At 36.5% G+C, this 23,215-nt stretch overlaps 1 protein-coding gene and 1 long non-coding RNA gene across 10 annotated transcripts in view; both read right to left on the bottom strand.

Moving 5' to 3' along the window:
• The window catches only part of TENM2 (teneurin transmembrane protein 2), a 1,216,596-nt gene that overhangs the window by 747,708 nt on the left and 445,673 nt on the right, over positions 1–23,215 (bottom strand). The gene's annotated exons all lie outside the window — the stretch shown is intronic.
• On the bottom strand, positions 1,423–20,285 carry LOC116864284. The gene is made up of 3 exons (XR_004381984.1): positions 20,249–20,285; positions 4,691–4,830; positions 1,423–1,605 (listed from the first exon to the last, which is right to left on the bottom strand). It is a non-coding gene; the product is annotated as an uncharacterized LOC116864284 (long non-coding RNA).

Raw genomic sequence — 23,215 nt, 5'->3', positions numbered from 1 at the left:
GTGGGGTCTCATGTAATCTCCATTTTTTTCTGTTTTTCACAATATTTTCACAATAATTTTATGAGTTATACATTTTATGATGAGAAAATATTATGTTAATAATGAGTAGGAAAGCATTGAGCATTTCTTTAAATTTTGTATTGCATCCTGTTTCAACAGATGTAGAGCAAAATGATTAAACACACGATTGGTAACCCAGACTTGGGTATGGTGTTCCATCTGAAGTTTTCGAGAGTAATAAAACTAAGGACCAATCCTACACTTTTGTTTACCATTTTATATATAATATCATTCTTTATTGGGTACTTATGAGCCAAAAAATTCAGCAAAATCAGGTTGCAGAAATAGAAATACTATTAGTTAATGCTATGGTCTGAATGTTTGCGCCCCTCCACAATTTATATGTTAAAATCCTAACTCTCAAAGGTGATGGTGTGAGTAGGGGGTGCCAATGAGAGGTGCTTAAGTCATGAGGTCACAAGTGTACAAAACAGGCTCCAGGCACCCCCATCAAGTAAACATATAACCAGAAGTCTGCAACCCAGAAGAGGCGCCAAACCCAGTCATGCTGTCACCCTGATCTCATTTTTCAGCCTCCAGACCTGTGAGCGATAAAATTCTTCTGTTTCTAAGCCATCTAGTGTATGATGTTTTGTTATGGCAGTCCAAACCAACCTAAGACAGTTAATTAAAAGAAAAAACAAACACGAAACTTTAAGACTGTTAAAAGGCCTCAGACCCCACTCATACACACGGAGGTCACAAACATAATGATATACACACACTACACACAACAAAATATACAACAAAATACACAAAATACACGCATGAACACACACAACCACGTGTATCCATGCACACACTCATGCACACTTTATATGTGCACAAACAAATAAAGATACATATACGAACACACACATAAATATCTATAAACACAGGCATCCATACATACACATACACAAACGCGGAAGCATGTCCACGCACACACACACAGATACACAGAAGTCTGTCTAGTTCTAGTTTCGGCTGATGGTCTTTGGTTTCCTCTGGTGCTTCCTTTTCTTACATATCATTTCCCACAGGTTTGTGCAAATTCAGATATTATCCTGAATAACTAAGAGTCTCACAGAGAACTTCCTGAAGTGTCACAAATACCCAGGCTCCAAACCAGAGACAACTGAAATTAGACTAGATCCTGGACTGAATTCTCAAACAAAATATCTTCACAAACCACTACACTGTACCATACGTGGCATGAGAGGCCTACAGGTCGCTCGGTCAGAATTCCAGTCTAACCAGGCTGGTATGTGGCCCCTGCTGAACTAGCACAAAAATTTCTTGATATTTACTTATGTCTAACATGTATATTTTTCTGAACTTTTAAATAAAACTTTCCATTAATTTGTTCATAGATGTGAAATATTGTTCTTTTGATTTTTTTCTCCCTATCCGTTTTAAATCATGGAACATATAAAAAGGTGTACATCAGGCACTGATTTTGTCCTTTGATTAATACTCATCTTGCATGGGCAAAGCATATAATGTAGGTGATGGGGTTGTCATCTCCAACTTGTACAGGTTCCTCAACCAAACGCCATCCAGTAGCTGAGTAGCAGAGAAACAAAGGCATTAAATTATATTTTTTCCTCTAGTGATCTAGTCTCTTGGCATATATCCATGCACTGGTAACTTGCATTAGACATTATTTAAAGAATGGTACAAAAACAAAACAAAAAAAGTCAGAGTGAGCTGAGTGCAGGAGCAAAATAAAAAAATATAAGCATAGCTCTGGAACATGGTAGATTCTCTTGTATGTCTATGATTTTTCAACCTTTGAATACAATCATTATTTTCCATTTATCACTAAACTATTCCATGTGCTCTATAAAAATCGTTCTGAAAATAAGACATGATTTGCTTTTTCTGCCCGTGGACGCCGCCGAGTAAGCATCGTTAAAGTCTCCCCTCCCACCGCCGTCATGTCTAAGTCAGAGTCTCCTAAAGAGCCTGAACAGCTGCGGAAGCTCTTCATCGGAGGTCTGAGCTTTGAAACAACCGATGAGAGTCTGAGGAGCCATTTTGAGCAATGGGGAACACTTACGGACTGTGTGGTAATGAGAGACCCAAACACCAAGCGCTCCAGAGGCTTTGGGTTTGTCACATATGCCACTGTGGAGGAGGTGGATGCAGCCATGAATGCAAGGCCACACAAGGTGGATGGAAGAGTTGTGGAACCAAAGAGGGCTGTCTCAAGAGAAGATTCTCAAAGACCTGGTGCCCACTTAACTGTGAAAAAGATTTTTGTTGGTGGCATTAAAGAAGACACTGAAGAACATCATCTAAGAGATTATTTCGAACAGTATGGGAAAATCGAAGTGATTGAGATCATGACTGACCGAGGCAGTGGCAAAAAGAGGGGTTTTGCTTTTGTAACATTTGATGACCATGATTCTGTAGACAAGATTGTCATTCAAAAATACCATACTGTGAATGGCCACAACTGTGAAGTAAGGAAAGCGCTCTCTAAGCAAGAGATGGCTAGTGCTTCATCCAGCCAAAGAGGTCGAAGTGGTTCTGGAAACTTTGGTGGTGGTCGTGGAGGTGGTTTTGGTGGGAATGACAACTTTGGTTGCGGAGGAAACTTCAGTGGTCGAGGTGGCTTTGGTGGCAGTCGAGGTGGTGGTGGATATGGTGGCAGTGGGGATGGCTATAACGGATTTGGTAATGATGGAAGCAACTTTGGAGGTGGCGGAAGCTATAATGATTTTGGCAATTACAACAATCAATCCTCAAATTTTGGACCCATGAAAGGAGGCAATTTTGGAGGCAGAAGCTCTGGCCCTTATGGTGGTGGAGGCCAGTACTTCGCCAAACCACGAAACCAAGGTGGCTATGGTGGTTCCAGCAGCAGCAGCAGCTACGGCAGTGGCAGAAGGTTTTAATTACTGCCAGGAAACAAAGCTTAGCAGGAGAGGAGAGCCAGAGAAGTGACAGGGAAGCTACAGGTTACAACAGATTTGTGAACTCAGCCAAGCACAGTGGTGGCAGGGCCTAGCTGCTACAAAGAAGACATGTTTTAGACAATACTCATGTGTATGGGCAAAAAAAAACTCGAGGACTGTATTTGTGACTAATTGTATAACAGGTTATTTTAGTTTCTGTTCTGTGGAAAGTGTAAAGCATTCCAACAAAGGGTTTTAATGTAGATTTTTTTTTGCACCCATGCTGTTGATTGCTAAATGTAATAGTCTGATCATGACGCTGAATAAATGTGTCTTTTTTTAAAAAAAAAAAAAAAAAAAAAAAAAAAAAGACATGATTTGCTTTTTTTTTTTTTCTTTCCAGAAACTTGAAGGATACCTTACAGATAACAATAAGAAAGGGGCATTTCAGGGGCACCTGGGTAGCTCAGTGGGTTAAGCCTTTGCCTTCAGCTCAGGTCATGATCTCAGGGTCCTGGGATCAAGCCCCACAACAGGCTGTCTGCTCAGCAGGGAGCCTGCTTCCCTCTTTGTTTCTGCCTGCCCCTCTGTCTACTTGTGATCTCTCTCTCTCAAATAATAATAATAAAAAAAAAATCTAAAAAGAAGGGAGCATTTCAGCTGGACATTAGGAAAAGTTTTGATGTGACTGTATGTTTACAAATATGTATTATATATATAATTTATATCCAACATCACATATGTGTGTATTTGCGTACATAGGTATCCATCATTATTAAGGCGGCCATTCCCTGCATCAAAAGGAAAGCTCTCTCTTGAGTCAATAGTCAGCATTTTGCAGCCTAATAGATACCAAGATTCAAAATGCATACCCCATACAGTCTCAATTTGCTCTTATCTTCCCCCTGTAACTTAAGAATACTTGGGCATTTTGTGTCATAGTGACACAGTTCTTCCCAGGACTTGCTGTTTCGTTCTTCAACCTATTGCACTTTGGAAGTGACAAAAGCCACTTCCCAGGGAGCTGTGAGACAGTCTCTCAGTAAAGAAGGTCTATTTCCCTGCCCCCCTCCTGCCCCAAATTCCATACTCATGACACAGAAGCACAGTTAGAGATGAAAAATATGGTTCATTATCTTGGTAGCGCAGAGAAAAATGTTATGGCTTTATTTAGCAGTTGCTTTTATGCTTTTAAAAACATGTTAATTTCATTTTTTATGTAATTGTGCATTAAATCATCTCAGACAATTGTGTGATTTGGAAATAAAAGTCCAACAAAATAAGTAAAAGCTATAATGCGGTTTTATCCTTACCGCTTTTTGTAGTCTGTTTTTATGTTCCTCAAGCATTAGTGTCTCCGCTCCTTCCTGGGAAGATTAATCTGGAGGCTCGTAGAGACTCTTGTCTTCCTGTCTTTAGTTCTGTTGGTGCTCTGAGATTTTCCCTGTGGTTTCTGCATCTACTACTCATGAATTATCAGCCCCCAAAATGTTAGGACTTAGAAAGCCTCATGATACTTTATTTGACATCCTAATAGGGCCACCAGGTGGATGAAGGCCTCAACCCTGAGGGAGAAATATTAGAGACCTAACTGCCCAAAGTAAAATTATGAATCCCAGGCTACAGACGACACTGTACTCACCACAATACTGGTGATGGATTTTTTGTTTTGTTTTGTTTTTACTAGATTATAGGCAATGGAATATATGCAAGGTAATTCAGCATGTCTGGGAGACTTTTTCTTTTACCTTAAAGAAAAGTCGGTCCATGTGACACATAGCATCTTCCATAGCTCCTACTTTAAACATTTTACGAGCATTGAGGCATTCTGATGGAAGTTAATGATGGATTATGATTCTTGAATGTGGCCTCTGTGTTATGAGGTGATCTAAGATTAATTTCACAAATGTTAATTTTCTTCAAATGTCTCTCAATACATATAAACAATCAAACTCTTTTGTCTCTCCTTAGTGTGTTTTCACATAGATTATTGTTGTAAGGCATTTCACTTCCTTTAAGGCAGCATGCACTAGTGCTAGGGTTGTTATAAAAAAAGTACCACAGGCCAACAAGAGAAATTTAATGTCTTACAGTTCTGGAGGTTAAAGGTCCAGGATCAAGGCACCACAGGGTTGGTTTGCTCTGAGGGCCCTGAGGGAAGGAACTTCCTGGCCTCTCTCCTTGGCTTGCAGATGGTCATCTTCTCCTGCTATGTTATAATGCCATCTCCTCTCTGGTACACTTCTGGGTCCAAATTCCCCTTTTTATAAGGACACTAGGCTTATGGAATTGAGATTCACTCAAATGGCCTCATTCTAACTTAATTACTTTTTTTAAAAAGATTTTATTTATTTATTTGTCAGAGAGAGAAAACAGGAGAGAGAGAGAGAGAGAGAGAGCAAGCGAACAAGTAGGGGAGTGGCAGGCAGAGGAAGAAGCAGACTCCCACTAAGCAGAGAGGCTGACACAGGGCTCTATCCCAGGACCCTAGGATGATGACCTGAGCTGAAGGCAGACACTTAACCAATGGAGCCACCCAAGCTCCCCTAACTTAATTATTTCTTAAAGGCTCTATCTCAAAATAAGGCCAATTCTGAGAAATAAGGGTTAGGACTTCAGCATATGAATTTTAGGGAGACACATTTCCAACCATAACAGGATGTGAAACAGTTTTCTGATGTCGTTCACCCAGCTTAAAAATACAGCTTTCTAGGGGCGCCTGGATGGCTAAGTGGGTTGAGCCTCTGACTTCGGCTCAGGTCATGATCTCAGGGTCTTGGGATCGAGTCCCGCATCGGGCTCTCTGCTTGGCAGGGAGCCTGCTTTCTCCTCTCTCTCTCTGCCTGCCTATCTACCTACTTGTGATCTCTCTCTGTCAAATAAATAAATAAAATCTTAAAAAAAAAATACAGCTTTCTAAAGACTGACATTATGAAAAATCACTAAAGATTAGCTTTTCCTTTCACAATTCTAAACTGAATTTGCTTATGACCTAGGTAGGAGTATATATAAAACAAATGAACAAAATCACTCTTAATTTACTTGCAGTGTACCCCTCAAGTCAGATATATGTATATATATGTACACATGCTCTAACCCATGCAACCACCAAGTGTGTATATATAACCAGCACTGAAATTAACTTCCCCCTGAGGCTACTAGGAAATGTCAATTAAACAACCAAACTTTCAGAGTTTGGTAATTTACCTGCCTGGGAGCTTTTGTATTCAATTTATTGTTAAATAAAACAGTCAACTTGGCAGCTAAATTAGATTAACAAATTATAATAAACTTTTTTTTTTTTTTGGCTTAAAAAAAGGTGAGCTAATATTCCTGAAGTATACATTTCAGAGAGATTAAAGATTTTGAGAGGTTATTTGTCTGTAACTATTTCAAGTTGAGCAGGAGAATAGGAAGGTGACCACAGTGCTGTTTGAATGAAACGGAAGTATGAAAGAAACTTGACTTAAAAACTAGTAGTGCCCCCCCCCCTCGACCTGCCTCTCTGCCTACTTGTGATCTATGTCTCTTAAATAAATAAATAAATAAATCTTAAAAAAAAATAAAAACTAGTATTGGCTTTAACATTTCTTTTGTTAACATTTAATACTTTATTAGGAGAAACTGATGTCAGAAGCCAAGAGTAGCAGAGAACAGCTGTGGGCCTCAAGTTTAAATGTCTTCCATTTGACCCATTTATACCCTTTTTCACTCTTTTAAACTCACACACACACACACACACACACACAGCTGATTTAGCCAGCTTGTCTGCAAACCCCACTTATGTGATTATTCAGCTGAGTCCACCATTGCTCCAGTAAAACCCTGTGGTTCCACTCTCCATTGGGGCTGGGGTTGTGGGGGGTAGTGTTGGGGGTAGGGAGGGAAGGGTGGGGTAAGAGTGAAATTTCTGGAAGGCCACCATAGTCTGATGACAGCCTTTAAATATTTGTTACTATTGGTATATGCAGTTAGGAACTGGTGGTCTACGTTTTTCACATATATTATCTAATGTAATCCTCACAACAATCTGGAAAGGTGAGGCAAAGGAGAATTCGTAGAGATTCAGTGGCTGGGTAGAGATATAAATATCCTAAGTGGCATTCCTGTGGCTTTTGGAAAATTTGACAATGTGAAGTGGAAGAAGCTGAATTTAATGTGGTAGAAGATTTCCTTTCCAAAGTTAGGTATTTCTTGAGGAAAGTGTATTCCTCAATGTAAGTGAGAGAAGAGGGCTGGATATTTCCATTTTATTACATTGTAGCTAATACTTCTTGAGATGCTACTGGTTGCCAGACACCGATCTAAACACTTTATGTATATTGCCTTGTTTAATTTAACTCTGAAGACAGTTATACTATGAGATAGTCTACTGTTATCTCCAACTTTCAGAGCTTAGTAATTTTACTTAGGTCACACAGTTAGGATTTCAAGGCCTGGGCTTAATCTGCAGCCTCTGTCATAACTACTCTTTTACTATTGGGCTGTATTAGAATAAAGCAAGCTTTGTTTGATTAAATAACAAATAGGTAGCTTGACTTAACCATAGGATGTGTTTATAAAAATTAGAATATGGTGTCCAAACTCCTCAACTGAAATATATATTAAATGAATGACAGTAGTATATTATTTAAAGAAATCTGGAAAAAAAAATCTGAGATTTGAGCAACTAAATTATTCATAGGTTATCACGGTATTAAAAAAGTGGAAAAAATCAAACCCCTCAAATCTTAATGATCCTATTAGAGGAGGACCAAGATTATGGCACATCCATATGAATGAATAATATTAAATCATAAAAATAGCAGTTACAAAGATTTGCAAACAGCATGGGAAGCTATCCCTCATAAAGTTTTAAGTGAAATTAAATATTGTTTTTAAAGTACGTTTTTAAATATGTAAACGTATTTGAAAAAAAATCTGGAAGGAAATATATTGTCATGTTAGCAGGGTTTATTCATTCCCAGATGGATAAATTTAAGGGGGTTTTTCCATTTATACTTTAAGGAGGTTTCCATTTACAGTTTGCAGCCCCTTCTCAAATTTTGTATCAATAGCACATATTACTTATGTAATCAGGGACAAATCATATTTACAAAAGATAATTCTAGACAATGAAATATTTTCCATAACTAAAATAACCATCTCATAATTTATGTGTATTCCATGCTCAGTAACAAAAGTCAGTAAACCTTTTCTGTAAAGGTCCAGATAGTACATATTTTAGACTCGCAGACCACACAGCACAATTGAGGATATTCTGTAAATACCAAACAAGAAAGAAAACAAACGTCCTTAGCATTTATGGACAAAATTCAAAATACAATACTAATACTCAATTATAATTTTTTTGATAATAGGCATCTACTAATAAAAAGACTGAACTTATTTTTGAATGTGTGTGATAACATTTTGCTGAATTGGGGTTCAAAGTTAGCACTCCCTATCATCAAAGTTTATGGCGCATGTTCATCTGTTAATGCTGATCTATAATGAGATTTTACATATTTCATCTTTGGAAATGGCTTTCCGCACAGATAGGTGACACATGAGGCTCTTGAAACACTGTCGAGTTTAAGTCCTTCGCTGTAATTTACAGTGCGCCAAGCGGCGAGTGCTGCATATGGTCTCTGTCTCAACTACAGAACCCTGCCTTTTGTAGTAGGAAAGCGACCGCAGACAATATGCCAATGAAGGGGTATGGCTGTGTGCCAATAACACTTTATTTATGGGACGTTAACATGAATTTCAAATAATTTCCACGTGTGACAAAATATGCCACTTTTGAATTTTAAATAATTAAAAAATGTAAAAAGTTAAAATATTTCAAAACAAAGTCCTCTAAATGAGAAGACAAATCCATTTTTAGCTAACAGACCTTGCAATAAATTGGTGGCAGGCTGTATTTGGTTTGTGAGCTGAAGTTTGCTGATCCCTATTCTAGAAGCAGGCACGCCTATCGTAAACTTCATGTGACAACTGTCTCTGACAGCACTGAATATATCAACATATTTTTTATAAAAAATTAAGATGCCTTTATGTAAAAATGATGTCTCTAGCCTCTTGATGAATGAATTCTTTTGTGGGTAAAGAAAGGACGCAACCAGATAGAGAAAAACATCAAGGAGACATTCCGAGGGAAATGTCTATAGAATCAGAGAGAAAATCAAGGTTCTGATATCCAAACTTGGTATTATATTCACCAGACAGTTGGATATTTTTTTATGCAAATTCTGGGTTGTCAGAAACTGTGCTAAGCAAACCCATTATATTAGCCTTTTAAGAAATAACATCAAATATTTAGAATCTTAAACACAAAATAAAGCTACCAGGCTAGACAAATTCCATTTCCCTATTTTATGTTCATAAATTGTTTTTCCCTTGACCAGCTACTTGAGGCCTTAGCAAAACACAAGAGATGTTCTAAAAGATTAGTCAGAGTGTTAAGCAGGAAAATATCTGATGGAAGCTTGAAGCTGAAAAGTGGTTAAAATAAATTAACTACTTCTTTCAACCATATCTTTTGTTCAAAGTTCCCCAAAAAAGCAATGTATGAACCATCTACAACAGAATCATCAAAGTTCTTCATTAAAATACAGATTCCTGGGTCCCAGGTGTTTTCAAAAGCACTAAATTTGGAGAATTAGAGCTTCAGAAGTTGTTTCAGGCAAATGCTATATGGTTTTCATTTACAAAGCATCACATTTCTAGATTTTCCTCTTTAGTAATTTTCATACATAATCTGTCTCTTTTACTCACCTCCTTCGGAGGTGTAAAGTTAAAAAAGAAAAGACAATACTTTGAGAAGCAATTTTGTGCCTAATAAAAAGGTGTTCATCCTTATGAAAATTATATAAAAAGTAATCAATGCTTATTCCAGACAGCCATGTATATGATGCATATCACGGATGTTTTCCAATCGGTGTTGCAGAGGGAAGGAAAGTGAGCAGTCAATTAAGGTAGGTACCCAGAGAAAGCCTCAGGTTAGGATGGAAAACAAGACACAAGTGATGACTAGAATAAGTGTTCCAAGTCAAGGCTTATCTACTAGGGCGGTCATTCAAACGTGCACAGCAGAGAAAGGAAAATTTGGAGCTAATTATAAAACGGGAACTTTCCTAATTAGTCCAGAAACTGTTCAAGACAACCACATTCCTTCAAGGGTAATCTGAATACCTGAACTACTTTTTAAAAATTCAGATTCCTGTAATCCTCTCGGACCTGTTGACTCAGAATCTCTGAGGTGCGTCCTGAAATGTGTATTTTAAACCATCTGATCAGCCATGTATTAAAATGTGTTAAAATGGTCTACTCCTTGGGCACATGATTGCATTATTCGTTTTGAGTTGTTAAAATCCTTTAATTTATTCATTCAGCAAACTGCTTGGAGAACTATATGGTCAAGGACACCATACACAATAAAAAATGAACTTGCAGTATTAGCCTTAACAAGTCCAAAGTCTAGTAAGGAAATGTAAATAAATTGGCTATCACAATTCAGAGTGATAGATGTGACATCAGTAAATTCAAGATGCTAAGAAAACTTTAAAAAAACTAAGACACAAAAAATGTTATTTTCAGGTAGGGTTCACTTTTTCTTTAGGATACTAAAATCTATTCTTTTAAGATGAGTTTTTCTAGGTAATGATGTTTTTAACCCAAAATTATTTATTCATGACTGAAGTCTACCTACTTCGACTTTTCTCTGAAGCTGTCTCTAATAAACAATCCATGAACCATTTACATCAAAATTATCTGGATACAGATGAGTCTGTTATTTGACTCTTAGTTTGAAGGCTTAATCTAGTCTATATTTTTGCAATATTGTGAAGATAAAATAAAATAATATCTATACAAAGGTTAGCACAGCACCTTGCTCATAGAAGCTGTTCAATGAACAATGGTGGCAACAATGAAAGAGAGAGGACAGAAGAGCCACTGAGGGATTTGAGGTTAGAGTGAAACAAACAAATCAACAACAACAACAACAACAACAACAATAACAATAACAACCAATTGGGAACTCATATAAGAAAAGTGAAAGGGGAAGGAAAAAAAATGTAAAAAAAAAAAAAAAAGTAAAGGTTACTCCTAATATATTGAATAGCTTTACTTTTCTCATAATTAGATACAGGTTTGCTTCTACGTTATGTAATACAGTAGCCATGCAATCCTCTCATTGATTGAACAGCCATCATTAGAATAAGACAAAATAGAGTAACCACAGAAAGGTTATTAGTATTTCATCTGAACTCTGTAAATGTCAAGCCATATAGGGCTGGTGGATGGTGATAGGAAACCCATTTTCAGTTATCACATGTTAATGAAGGGAAACAATGTGCTATCTACAAGGACAGGGAAAAACCCAGAATGAGCAAAGTCCAGAGTCTATGCAGTTTTCTACATTTCCAGCCTCATTAAAATATGCAGATCATATCATTAGGAGACTGTTTCCTGGCAGAGCCTTCTCCTAGAGTTCAGTTGCAGGCACACATTGGCAGTTGTTAGTACAATGATTTTACCCACAGCTATATTCTTCTATGTAAAAACAAATAAAAAAGAAGACAAAGAAGCAGAAGCTGCTCTCACAAGCCATGTTTTCATTTAGAGAATTTTTTTTTCCAAAGGATGAGTCTGTACTAAAAAAAAAAAAAAAAAAAAAGCCATTGATGCTTGTTTTGTTTTTCCAAAAATATACAAGGACCTTATATTGCAGTTTCGTATTTCCCCTGTTTAATGGGATATATTTAATGGGATAACAGGCATGATATCTAGGTTTAATTCAGCAAAATGATCAAGAGTAGCTACTGAATTGAACAAACAGTATTTCAAAGACCTCTCTGCCCAACCTTCAATTTCAACCCAGACAAAAAGTATTCTAGGTGTTCATCTCAATTCTTTACTTCTTCCACATCTTTTATTTCTTCATTATTGCCTTGGTTCCTTCTTCTCTCCTTTGCTTCCTTACTGCCTTTCTTCATTGCTTCTTAACTTGTTTCCTTTTCCTTCTTTCCTCCCTCCCTCCTTGTCCTTCTTCCTTTCCTCCTTTTCTTCCTCGCTCTCTTTAGCCTTCTTTCCTTTCTCTCTCCCTCCCTCCCTCCTGCCCTTCCTTACCATCTATCCACAACCATCTTATGTGTGTGTGTGGACAAGGTGGTATTTAAAAGAATCTTATCACAAGCCTAATAGACCCTCACAAATGGACACTTTTGACATGAACACCCAGTGCAGGTAACCACCTTGAACAAAGTTCTCGACTGAATAGAAATACAGAATGCTATTAAGGAGATGACTAAGTAACCAAAATTATTTTGTGGATATCAACATTTAAAAGTGTAATAATGTCAGAATACATATAAACAATGGGTTTCAGCTATCATTATTATTATTATGCGGTATAAATACCATTTATTTAGTTTCTTCTGTCAGTGATTTTCCCTGAGGTCAAACCTATTATGATCATAATGTTTTCAAATTATTATCTTTTTCACTAATGGTGCAAAAGCAATGGAGAGTAAAACTCCTGGTGTCTTAGTATGAATCAAGGCAGTGGCACCAACACTGTGTTTTGCATCACCATCTACTTGCAGGAAAGAAATGCCAGTCTCACTGAAGATGAAATGATAAAAATATTAATTCTATTAAGTTTACACCCTTCAATACATTTTGCAATGTTCTATGTAATAAAATGGCAAGGATACATGAAACATTTTCTGCTAAAACCAATAATAGTCTTAAGGGAAAACATTTGTGCAATTGTGTGAGTTATGAGCTGAACTACCACTACTACTTTTTTATGTAACATTATTTTTACTTAAAATAACTACTGAAAGACAACCTATAATTATTCAGATTTGCATATTCAATGGATATTCTCTCATTCTCCAGAAAATGAATGAATTGACTTAGTCACTTCAAGGAAAACAACAGTAATAGTACTTACTGCTAATGATAAAATTCAAGCTTTCAAGCAAAATTAGCATTGTGCAAAACTTGAATGCGCTACCGCAAGCACAATAGCTTTCTAACACTTCAAACATATCATTTTTTTCTGATGAGATGGATGGTGATATTTACAAATGTGATTTTTGACATTTTTAAATGAAATGTGTCCATCTGTGGAGATCGGCACATCTCAGTGAACCAGTGTTTTTCAAATGACCAAGGCATGGTGTTGTAAGTTATTATATTAGAAAAGAGATCCATTCTGACTTTAAAAAAGGTCAATGGATTTTAATAGAGTAAAATAATTTATTAGTTTGGCTTCAAAAAGATTCCATATGGTAAATAATTTTTAAGGAACTACTATTTGTTGGGTTTCTGTATAGACTCAGATAAGAATATCCATAATTAACTGAAAAAAACTAATAAAAAAAAGTCTCCATTTCCTATCTACATATCTGTGGGGGCCAGATATTCTTCACTGGTTCAGCCAAAGCAATGAACACAGCTTTGTTAAGTCAAGATTAAAGATATTTAGAAAGAATAAAACAATGTCATTCTTCCTACTAAATTGTGTGGAAAATACTTACTTTTCATGAAGTATGTTTCTATTAACATGTAATGGGTTTACTGTTGCCATTTTTTAGTTAATAAATGAATAAATAAATTTTAAACATTTCTCAGTCTTAGTTTTAAATCAGTAAATATTGGTAAATATAATGTACATAAACAAAATATCCGGTGTAAAGGGATTTTGCGATGACTAAATTTTTGAGTGATGCTGTTCTAGGCACAAACAATATTTTATGTATTTAGTTCTTTAACAGTCTAGATATTATTTAAGTTATATCATCTGCATTAAACATATATCTATACATACCTAAGTATAAGGTAAGTCAACACCAAAAGTAATACCGCTTAGGTAAGAGGTGTTGTGTGGATTTGTGCTCACAGTTTTTATGGTGTGCTCTATCAATTACATTACCTTTCACAACACAATATACTTGGGGAAGATACATTAGCCTGAAACATCTCAAACTCTGCTAGGTTTTCAAACTTTTGAAGGTCTGCTAACTACACTGGAATCAGGTTTAAAAAAAAAAGAGCAAAAATTTTAAAAGAATGTAGACTTTTCCCAGGATTTATACAGCTTGCAAATAAGCATGCCAAAAAATTTTTTAAATATCACATTTCAAAAACAATATAGCAGGGCACCTAGATGCCTCAGTCGGTTAAGTGTCCAACTCTTGATTTCAGTTTGGGTCATGATCTCAGGGTCACGAGATCGAGCCCCGTGATGGGCTCCGCACGCAGCAGAGAGTCGGCTTGAGAAGCTCTCTCTACCTCTCCCTCTGCCCCTGCCCCCCACATGTGCATGCACACTCTCTCTCAAATAAATAAATCATAAGAAAAGACAAAAAAACAATATAGTAGCCACTCACTGTGAAGATAAACATTTGTTTATCGAAGGAATGAAAAAACTGAGCTGTACTGGGGTCTTATGGCTTGGAATAGAATTGACACTGTACATGAATTAATGAACTGCTATATTCCCAAACCTTCAGACTGAGGTGAAAGTGCAAGCTCTGAAAACCTACAATAAGTAACAAAGACACAGGTACTGAATACGAAATTGAAATTATCTCATGGATACGGTATTACAGTTTCAACAAATATACAGTACAATTGAAATTTTGCATAACTAAATTAATAAAGAATACAAATGAACATTTGACTATTTCATCTATGTCTCTTAACGTTTGCATGATACGCTTGGCCAAACACATTTTAAAAATTTCATTATTTGGCAAACAGGGCGGTCTTTTTCTTGAGATCAATTTATATCCAGGATACACAAGATTTCTAATCCTTTACAAATCTTTTGAAGGAAAAATATATTTCCAGATGGGAATCTGAGAATCAGAGTGTTTGAGAACTGCACAGTTATACAGCGTAAGTGGGATTGGAACCTAAGTCCACTGCAAAGCCAAGGATCTTTCCATATGGCGACGTTCATGAAGGATGTCCTATGGCCCAGGGACTGTTCTCACAGAACCTGGACTACATATCCACACGTCATTAAATTCTCACATGAACCCATGAGATGGGTAACATTTTGGCTCTACTTTCTAAATAAGAAAACTGAAGCAAGCAAAGTCACAAGATCAGTAATTAGCAGTGATGACATTTGAACCTACCCTGATTTCAGAGTCCATATCCTAATGTTTTCCTTTGCACCGCCTTCTAAAATCTGCTTCATCTCACTGCCATTACACAATAATTTCTATGAAACAAGTATCGGATGGGAACTTTTAAGTCACTTTTTTCAAGGACTTAAGTATACACCTGTAAAAGTATAGTAGAAATGGCATTTTTAAATATTAAAAACTTAACGTTTAGCATGAGCTTTATTTGGTTCCTAGTTTAAAAAACAACAGCAACAACTTGATATTTAGCTAAAGTTAGGAAGACACCCTGAGGGAAAAAGTTGTATGTTATTGAAAGTGCCAGGTCATGCCTGGGATTAAGAGATTCATTCCTCTCTACATAATACACAACCAGTAAATACATAAACACATATATTTTGACGTAGTTATCTTTTTTACTTAGTTATGTATGTGGAGATGAGTGATTATCTAAGTCCCAGAGATGATATATAAATAGATATCCTCACAACGATAAGTCTATGCAGGTACACAGCTCAAAAGCAATCATAAAAATAGTAAGGCCTTTTATGTTGGAGCAAGTACTACACAGAGGTGGGAAAATGGCAAATGTTAACACACACATGACAGTGAGATCACCCAAGAACTGAAAAGCATTCAGTTTTTGGTTAATGTATTTGTTTTCCATCTTTCAATTCCCACTCCAATTTGTTTATTGTCCAGTGGGGACTCAGAGAAGTTATTAAATTCCTAAGGTCACACAGAAAGTCATGGCTGCTCTTGGGAAAGGTGCTTATATATTCCTGAATCCCAGCTAGGTCCTCTGGCTTCCCTCACTGGATGGGTCCGTGTGGACTGAAAGCATGCTCTTAAGCAAATTCCAATTATGGTTTATTAACTGCACATGTAGCATTTATCTTCCAGTTTCTAAAAATAGCAGAACCAATTAAACTGTCTGTTTAGCACTTAAGGTTTTTTTTTAACTTTTAATTTTTCTCCAGATAAAGCCTTTATAGAAAGATAAATGGAACATTACAGATATGAAGGGAAGGGAGGAAGCCATCACTTCCTGTCACTGCCACCATCTTCTTTGACCAGCCCTACAGGGCAATAACGGCAAGACCTTTTCTGCTCCTGAACTGATACTATAACATCCTCGGCCAAGCAAACCAGCCTATTTTAGACATGATGGATAGTAGTGAAAAAATTTTATTCAAGACAGTTGTTAATTTGAAATAAAAGCCCAACAAATTCTAATGTTCTGTCCACTGTCAAAACAAGATTAAACAATTGCGGCAAGAAAAATAGCAGGCTGGTAAAAGGAGGCTTCAGAACAGTATTTTACTTTACACTTAAAACACTATCTATAATTCCCAATCAGAGGTTAAAAAAAAAAAAGAGAGAGAGAGAGAGACTTAATTTGGTGAAAACTGTATAGGGAATTACTACTTCTGAGATGTTTTTCTTAAGCCTGTCTTTTACAACCATTCCATTAAAGAACCGTATGCCCAAAAGAGGACCACAGAGGGTTGGAACTGGAATTTCCACACTGGATGTCTTCAGGGAAAAAGAAAATGCAGGAATCATTAGCTCCAAAAGTTAAAGGGAAGATAGCGAAATAAGAGACATCAATTCTCAACGTGGTGGGTTTACCATCAACTTCCAGAAACCATAAAAGATCTAAAGAACAAAAGATGGGTGAGCAACCAGGGTCTTGGCTGCTTTTCCATCTCAAGGAAGAGATTCTTTAAAAGTGAGGCTCAGACAAAGAAAAGAATTTTCTTTGTATCACACTGCTGGGACCCAATCCACAGCCTCTCGACACTTAGTCTAGTTCTTTCTCCACTTTACCACAATGCTGTGAACCGGACATTCCTTTTTCCCTCTCCTCTGCATTTTCAACATAAAGCCTCTCTTGCCTTTTTCACTGTTGTAGGTACCAGACTCGCACGTCTATCACACACCCCTCCCCACCTGCCAAGAGCAGCAGCAATCTTATAGGCTGCATGCATACTGTATCGTTCACTACTCAGTTCTGCTGAATGTGTGTGGTAATTATTTGACACTTCTAAGAGGTGACAACCATCATGAAATAATAAAATTACAATTATCTTATCAAGTTTAATATTCCATAGACATCAGAACTGAAAATTTCAAATCAAGAATGCCACTTCACTGGAGCTGATTGAACTCACATTCATACAGGAACGTACACTTTGTTACTTTCATGCTTAGTTTTGTTATTATGTTAATTCCTTCTTTCCCACCACCACGCTCTTAGTTTCTTTTACTCCTCTTTAGAAAAGTACTAAAGATCCATTCCTTCTTCACAAATGTTCAGAAAATCCCACTTAATGGGAAACAAGTCTGGCTCACACGCAAAGGGACAACAAACCATGACTGTACTTACAAGTCTAACTCTCATATACCCCGTTCTCCCTTAATGTGTATAACATAGCAAGGCAGAACTAATGCCGATATACAGAGGTGGACACTATGGAGAAGCAGTTACTTTGTAATATGCATTACATGCTTTCTGGGTTAGGGAATCCACACCAGAGAAACCAGGTACATTTTTTTTCTTTTTCTTTTTTTCAGAAAACTAAGGCCCAGCAATTCTAAATAATTTGTTCTGAATCACTCAGGGTTCTAAGGATGCAGCAGAAAAAAGAACACAGCATCTTCGGCAATCAATCACCTGCTCTTTCATTGAATTTCTACAACCAAACTGCCAAACGCTTTCCAGAAGGGTTTTCTTCAGTGGGGTTCCTTCAGGGAGCCTCTATAAATACTTTAAAAGAATTAATAGCTTCTGAATTTTATTATAGACTCTCTTTCTCCTCAATTGTGAATGGCTAAGCATCTTGTGTTGCTTCTATGTGCCTCCATGACAGGCAATGGGATATGTGATGACAGAATACCAAGACTGGGCTCTTTTCAGATGACGAAGTTATGGCAACTCCTCAAAGTTCCCCTCCATGGAATACACCACCACTCTTAGGGCTATATTCTAACAGATTAGCTAGAAAATACTACATTGCATTCTTTAGTCCTGCAGTTGGGGAGAAAAGAATTTATTAAGTTGAAAAACAAAATTAAAACTAAACCATATCAATTGCTAATATATTTTGAAAGTGATACCCCTCCCCCCCACCAGAAAAAGCGAAAGACAAGCTCTGTGAATAAAGCTTTTAAGTTTTGAATGCATCATAGCATGGAATTTCAGATTCATACTGGAATTTCAAATGGTCTACTGACATACTTGGAAGGACAATATTGATTGCATTGCAGCCATACAAAATAAGCAATTTGTCAATACAGATAAATATAATTTCTGTGCTTAATATCTGCTAACTTAATTTGTGTGTTGGTCGTCATCTATTACTGCAAAACCTTCTATCACTGGCTTATTAAAACTTTATTATGGTAGGGAATTTGAATGCCCATTTGGTTCTAGTCCATGCAGAAAGCTTTATATTCACCAATGACTGACACAGATAATCTTTCCTAGTGGATTGGGACTCACTGGTCACTGTAATATTTTACTGTGGATATAACGGGACTTTAATGATTAAACTTGTAAAGGTCATTAATATAAACTGAGTCATTTCTAGAAAATATTACATGCACATAGGCAGAAGTAGAAAGGAAGGTAAATTTATATACAAATATAAAATTGTAAGATTGTGGTGAAACAAAATGCACTGGCAGTTTTGTTTTTTTTTTTTAAATAGAAAACGTTTTTGTTTAGGAGAATAAACATAAGATTTCAGTCATGAATGCTCCATACCAAGTTGTTATTCTGTATTGCTCTTCTGATAAACATACACAGCTAAAAAATCCTGATGTCATATTTTTGTTAAAATAGTTTTCAACTGCCAATAAAAATGATTATAACTAAAAATGTAAAGAGCTAAGAACAAATAAAACCTTAACTGGCAATCAGAAAAATAACCACAGAGTGATTTGTTAATGGCTAATGACCCATTAAAACTAGCATTTACATCATAAACCATTTATGTAGGCACTTTAAAAAATGTGACCCCAATTAAAAGGTTATACACAATAACAAATATTCTAGAAAATGCCAGCAAAGCCATGATTTACTGTAATAGACATTCAGAGTTGTGTCTAACATATTGCATTTAAGCTTCAAATTTAGAAAATTGATTTATAAAATTAATCTTACTTGGAAAAATAACAAATGCTTATCATAATCAGACTATAATTAAAAAACAAATAGTCTTGCAAGTCTCTTCTTACTGTAGTTTACAAGATGCTATTTCTACATTGAAAAATATGTTTTTTAAGTAACCATCAAACATGTTTATTAAAACCTAATTACACAGACATAAAATGTGCATTTTGATGCAGTGTTAGAGGTAATCCCTAGTTTGATAATCTTCCTAACAACCTAACTTCAGTTTACCCACACACACATACACTTTTACTTTTTATCTGCTGTCGAGATTAAACACTCCTAGTAGAGTGTCAGATGGGATAATTTGATTAGGATAGTGTTTAAAGTTCCTACGCAAATCCAAAGACACCTCTCATTTTTAATACAGGAAAACAGAAAGTCAGAATTAAAGTTATTAAATTATTTGTCATTTGGGAAGACAGAGATGTTTACAAGTGGCATCATTTGAATATGGCAAAGGCAGACCATTCAACTGAGAAACAGAAACATTTCCTACTACAGAAGTGTCACCAACTTCAAGTACTATTTGCTTGCTCTTTCTGTTCATGTGAAATGTTAAGACTGCTGAATTATTTGAGTACTACAAATAAAAAGTTGGAATGCATATAGCACACACTCCATTCAAGAATCAGTGATTCAATGTATAGGTTCCTTTAAATTGCCTAAGTGAGAAAGTAGTATCAGAGCGATACATACTTGTTCTTGAGGACTGACTCCATCACAGGAAGAGAATTGTTACAAATTTTAGAAGACGTTAAACATAACTGTGCTGATAGTTTTCTGAGCTCTGCAGATTCTGGGTTTTCTATTTCCAAAAATTATGAAAAAAATAATAATGATGCCCTCATAGGCAAACTATTCGAGCTATCAAAAATATATGTAAATATATTACAGACAGCCTTATTTGGATTTTCAAAATAACATAGACAGTTTCTGAATACATGGAAGTTTCTTTTTCCTTCTTTCCCCCATTTGTAATATTTTAGAGATCACCTTACATTTAGCTTCTGAATATAGCATGCATAGACATTCTAGTGTTGCAAGGTAGAATATTATTATTCCTGAAAATTCTGGAACTCCTAGAAGCCCTGTGGGTACTCATGGTGAGCTACCATTCTAGAAAAATTCCTGTAGTGAAATGTGAATAGAATAAATGCTGGTTTATAGGTTTATATTTCTGATCAAGGTCCTAGTGAACCACAGAAATATCCATAAATATCAGATTTGACCAAATATTTAATCAACTTTAAAGTAGATTTCTGGATGCCATATTGTATGAAAATTGCCACCATACACATCAATCAAGCAGGGCAGCAGAATAGCTTACCACATAAAATTTTATTTCAGCTGATTCAGTATCTTGGTATTCTATAAAATATGATCTTATCTTCATTATAATTTCAGCATTATTTTTGCTTTAATGACTATGAACTGGAACAGATACTTTCTCCAGGGTTCATGAAGTTTAGGAGGGGACCTATTTAGAAAGGGGGGGAATTTCAAAAGCCATCTTTGAAGTCTCCTCTGAAAAGGAACAGTATCAAAATTTTTCCCCCTCAAATAAGAATGGCCTATCTTATTGTCCTTTCTTTTCATACATTCTGTTTTACCTATGGTGAGAATAAGCTTTAAGATTATTACTGAACTTCCTGCTGAATCCAAAATTAGGATTTACTTTCTCAGAACTACCTAGGCATCCTCTGTTTCATTGCCTGCTTCCTGCCTCGATTAGAGTACATAACATGTGGATAAAACTGGCAAAACGCCCTGAGTCCAAACTACTTCACTTGAGTGCCCATGCAGCTGAGGCCTCCTTGTATGGTCAAGGGGGACGGGGTTCCTCTGCTCAACTGAGAACCATTAGTGACACTTAACAAATAGAGTCAGAATTTGGCCAAAATGCGAATAAGTAATTTTTATGATCCTGTAAGAGAAAGTTAACAATGCTTTAGAAGGATCACTTTCCATTAAAAACTGTATTTTTGGAAAATTGAAAGTCAACAATTTCATGTATGAAAATTTTCATATTAGTTATCTATTTTTACCTAACAGAAATAGTAAAAAATATATTTGTTTATATATTTGTGTATTTATTTATTAAAGATTTTATTTATTTATTAGAGAGGAGAGAGGGGGAGAGCGAATGGGGGTAGGAGCAGAGGGAGAGGGAGACAATCTCTGGCAGACTCTGTGCTGAGCACACACCCCAACAAGGGGCTCGATCCTACGACCCTGAGATCAGGACCTGAGCTGAAATCAAGAGTTGGCCACTCAACCAACTGACTGAGCCACCCTGGTGCCCCAGGAATAGTAAAAATATGCTTAATTATTATTAGTAAATACATTCCCTGGAAGATGTCATCACAATGCAAGACATCAATGACTACTATAATTAGAATAAATGAGAGTTCTCAGAATCAGAAGTACACCAAAATTTGTCACATTCCATTTATTAAGACACATGTATGTTTTTGGACTCCACTGATTCAGTTTGGTCTTTTCTATTGTGGGTATCAGACACTATGGAGCTATAAGTCTGGGTTTGGGTATAATGAGGAGTTGCTTTTCCAGAAACCAACTGAATTTGGAGGAGTGGGGCTGTGCTATGATGACAACAGGTAGGAAGGAGGAATCTTGGGCCACACAAGAAGACTGTGGCAGGGGAGTGAAATGTGGAGAAGGAGAGCAGTTGTCTCTGAACACTGAAATGTTAAACTACTCTAAAGTAGGGACTTTTCAGATCCAGTGGACCATGAAAAAGGAGCCATACTGGTAAGATCCATTCTTATCTCTGTTTCAAGGATGTTTGATGGTCTTATAGTCGACAGAAGAGAGAATATAGCCAAATGGGAGGTCTAGATGTGAAATCAATCACATTAGACTTTTTCTTTCCTAGAGGAGATCACATTTAGATCAATATCATTAAGAACCAGAATCTTTACATAGTCATGAGCCCTGGACATTTGTGGACTTTGGATTAAGACAAATACTGATAAGCCCCAGCTTTATAATTTAGTAGCTCTGTGACCTTGGGCAAGTTCCCTATCCCTGCTGCCCTCACCTATCAATCAGAATAATAACACTTTTGTGGGGTGGTTGTGAAGTTCAAGTAAAATCAAGCAGACTGTCGAGCAAGTGCGTCATGCAAGATAGGAGCTCCATTCACTCATCTCCCTTTCACTGTCTCTTCTCATTTAGTAACAGGACAGAAAGTGTGAAAGAGAAAATGTGAACTGTTGATTTTTTTTTTTATTTCAACAAAATGAGATAAATTCACCTTGAGTAAGTTCCCACACTAATTCCACAACTCAGCCCCATGAAAAGAGCCATGTAGAACACACTTACATAAATGACCATGTAAGCATTTACCAAACCAGAGGGCTGGCTATCTGTTAGCACCTAACATCTAACCTGCTTACAGTGAATACCAGAGAGAAATTACACTCCTTATCAGCTGCACCTTAAGACCATCTAATAAGGCGTGATTATCTAAACTAGCGAGATGTGGTCTATGTGGGGGGGGATGTGGGCTTTAAGGTATTTCCCATGGTAACCATACCAATGTCACATGGCAAGTTTGAGACACTTTATTGGGAAAGTTATGGATCATAAGTTAGACTCAACTGTATGAACTATGCATGCTGATGATCTAAATTAAATTTGAATAGTTCAGCACATTTCCAGTAAATGCGTAGCTATATGCTTTTTTCAGAGAATTTACTTGGAAAGAAATGAGTCTCTTGCTAATACCAATAAACGGGATTTGAAAGCTGAAATGGTATCCAATCTTTTCCTACAAGGGTGAATGACCATAATCTCCTATAAGTTAATACAGTCAGGCCTGTTGTAAAGGGACGGGGTCTGTCTTCAATTTTTGCAGAACAGGCTTGTAAATGATTTGGTCTCCTTCACTACAGTGAGCATATTTATGGCTCTTCACCTTAACGTTATAATGAAAATGGGTT

Source organism: Lontra canadensis, unplaced genomic scaffold, assembly GCF_010015895.1.
Source record: "Lontra canadensis isolate GAN:19392208 unplaced genomic scaffold, GSC_riverotter_1.0 scaffold5, whole genome shotgun sequence".
NCBI lineage: Eukaryota > Metazoa > Chordata > Mammalia > Carnivora > Mustelidae > Lontra > Lontra canadensis.
The sequence above is the reverse complement of the archived record's forward strand: the minus strand, read 5'-3'. Positions and strand labels throughout refer to the sequence as shown.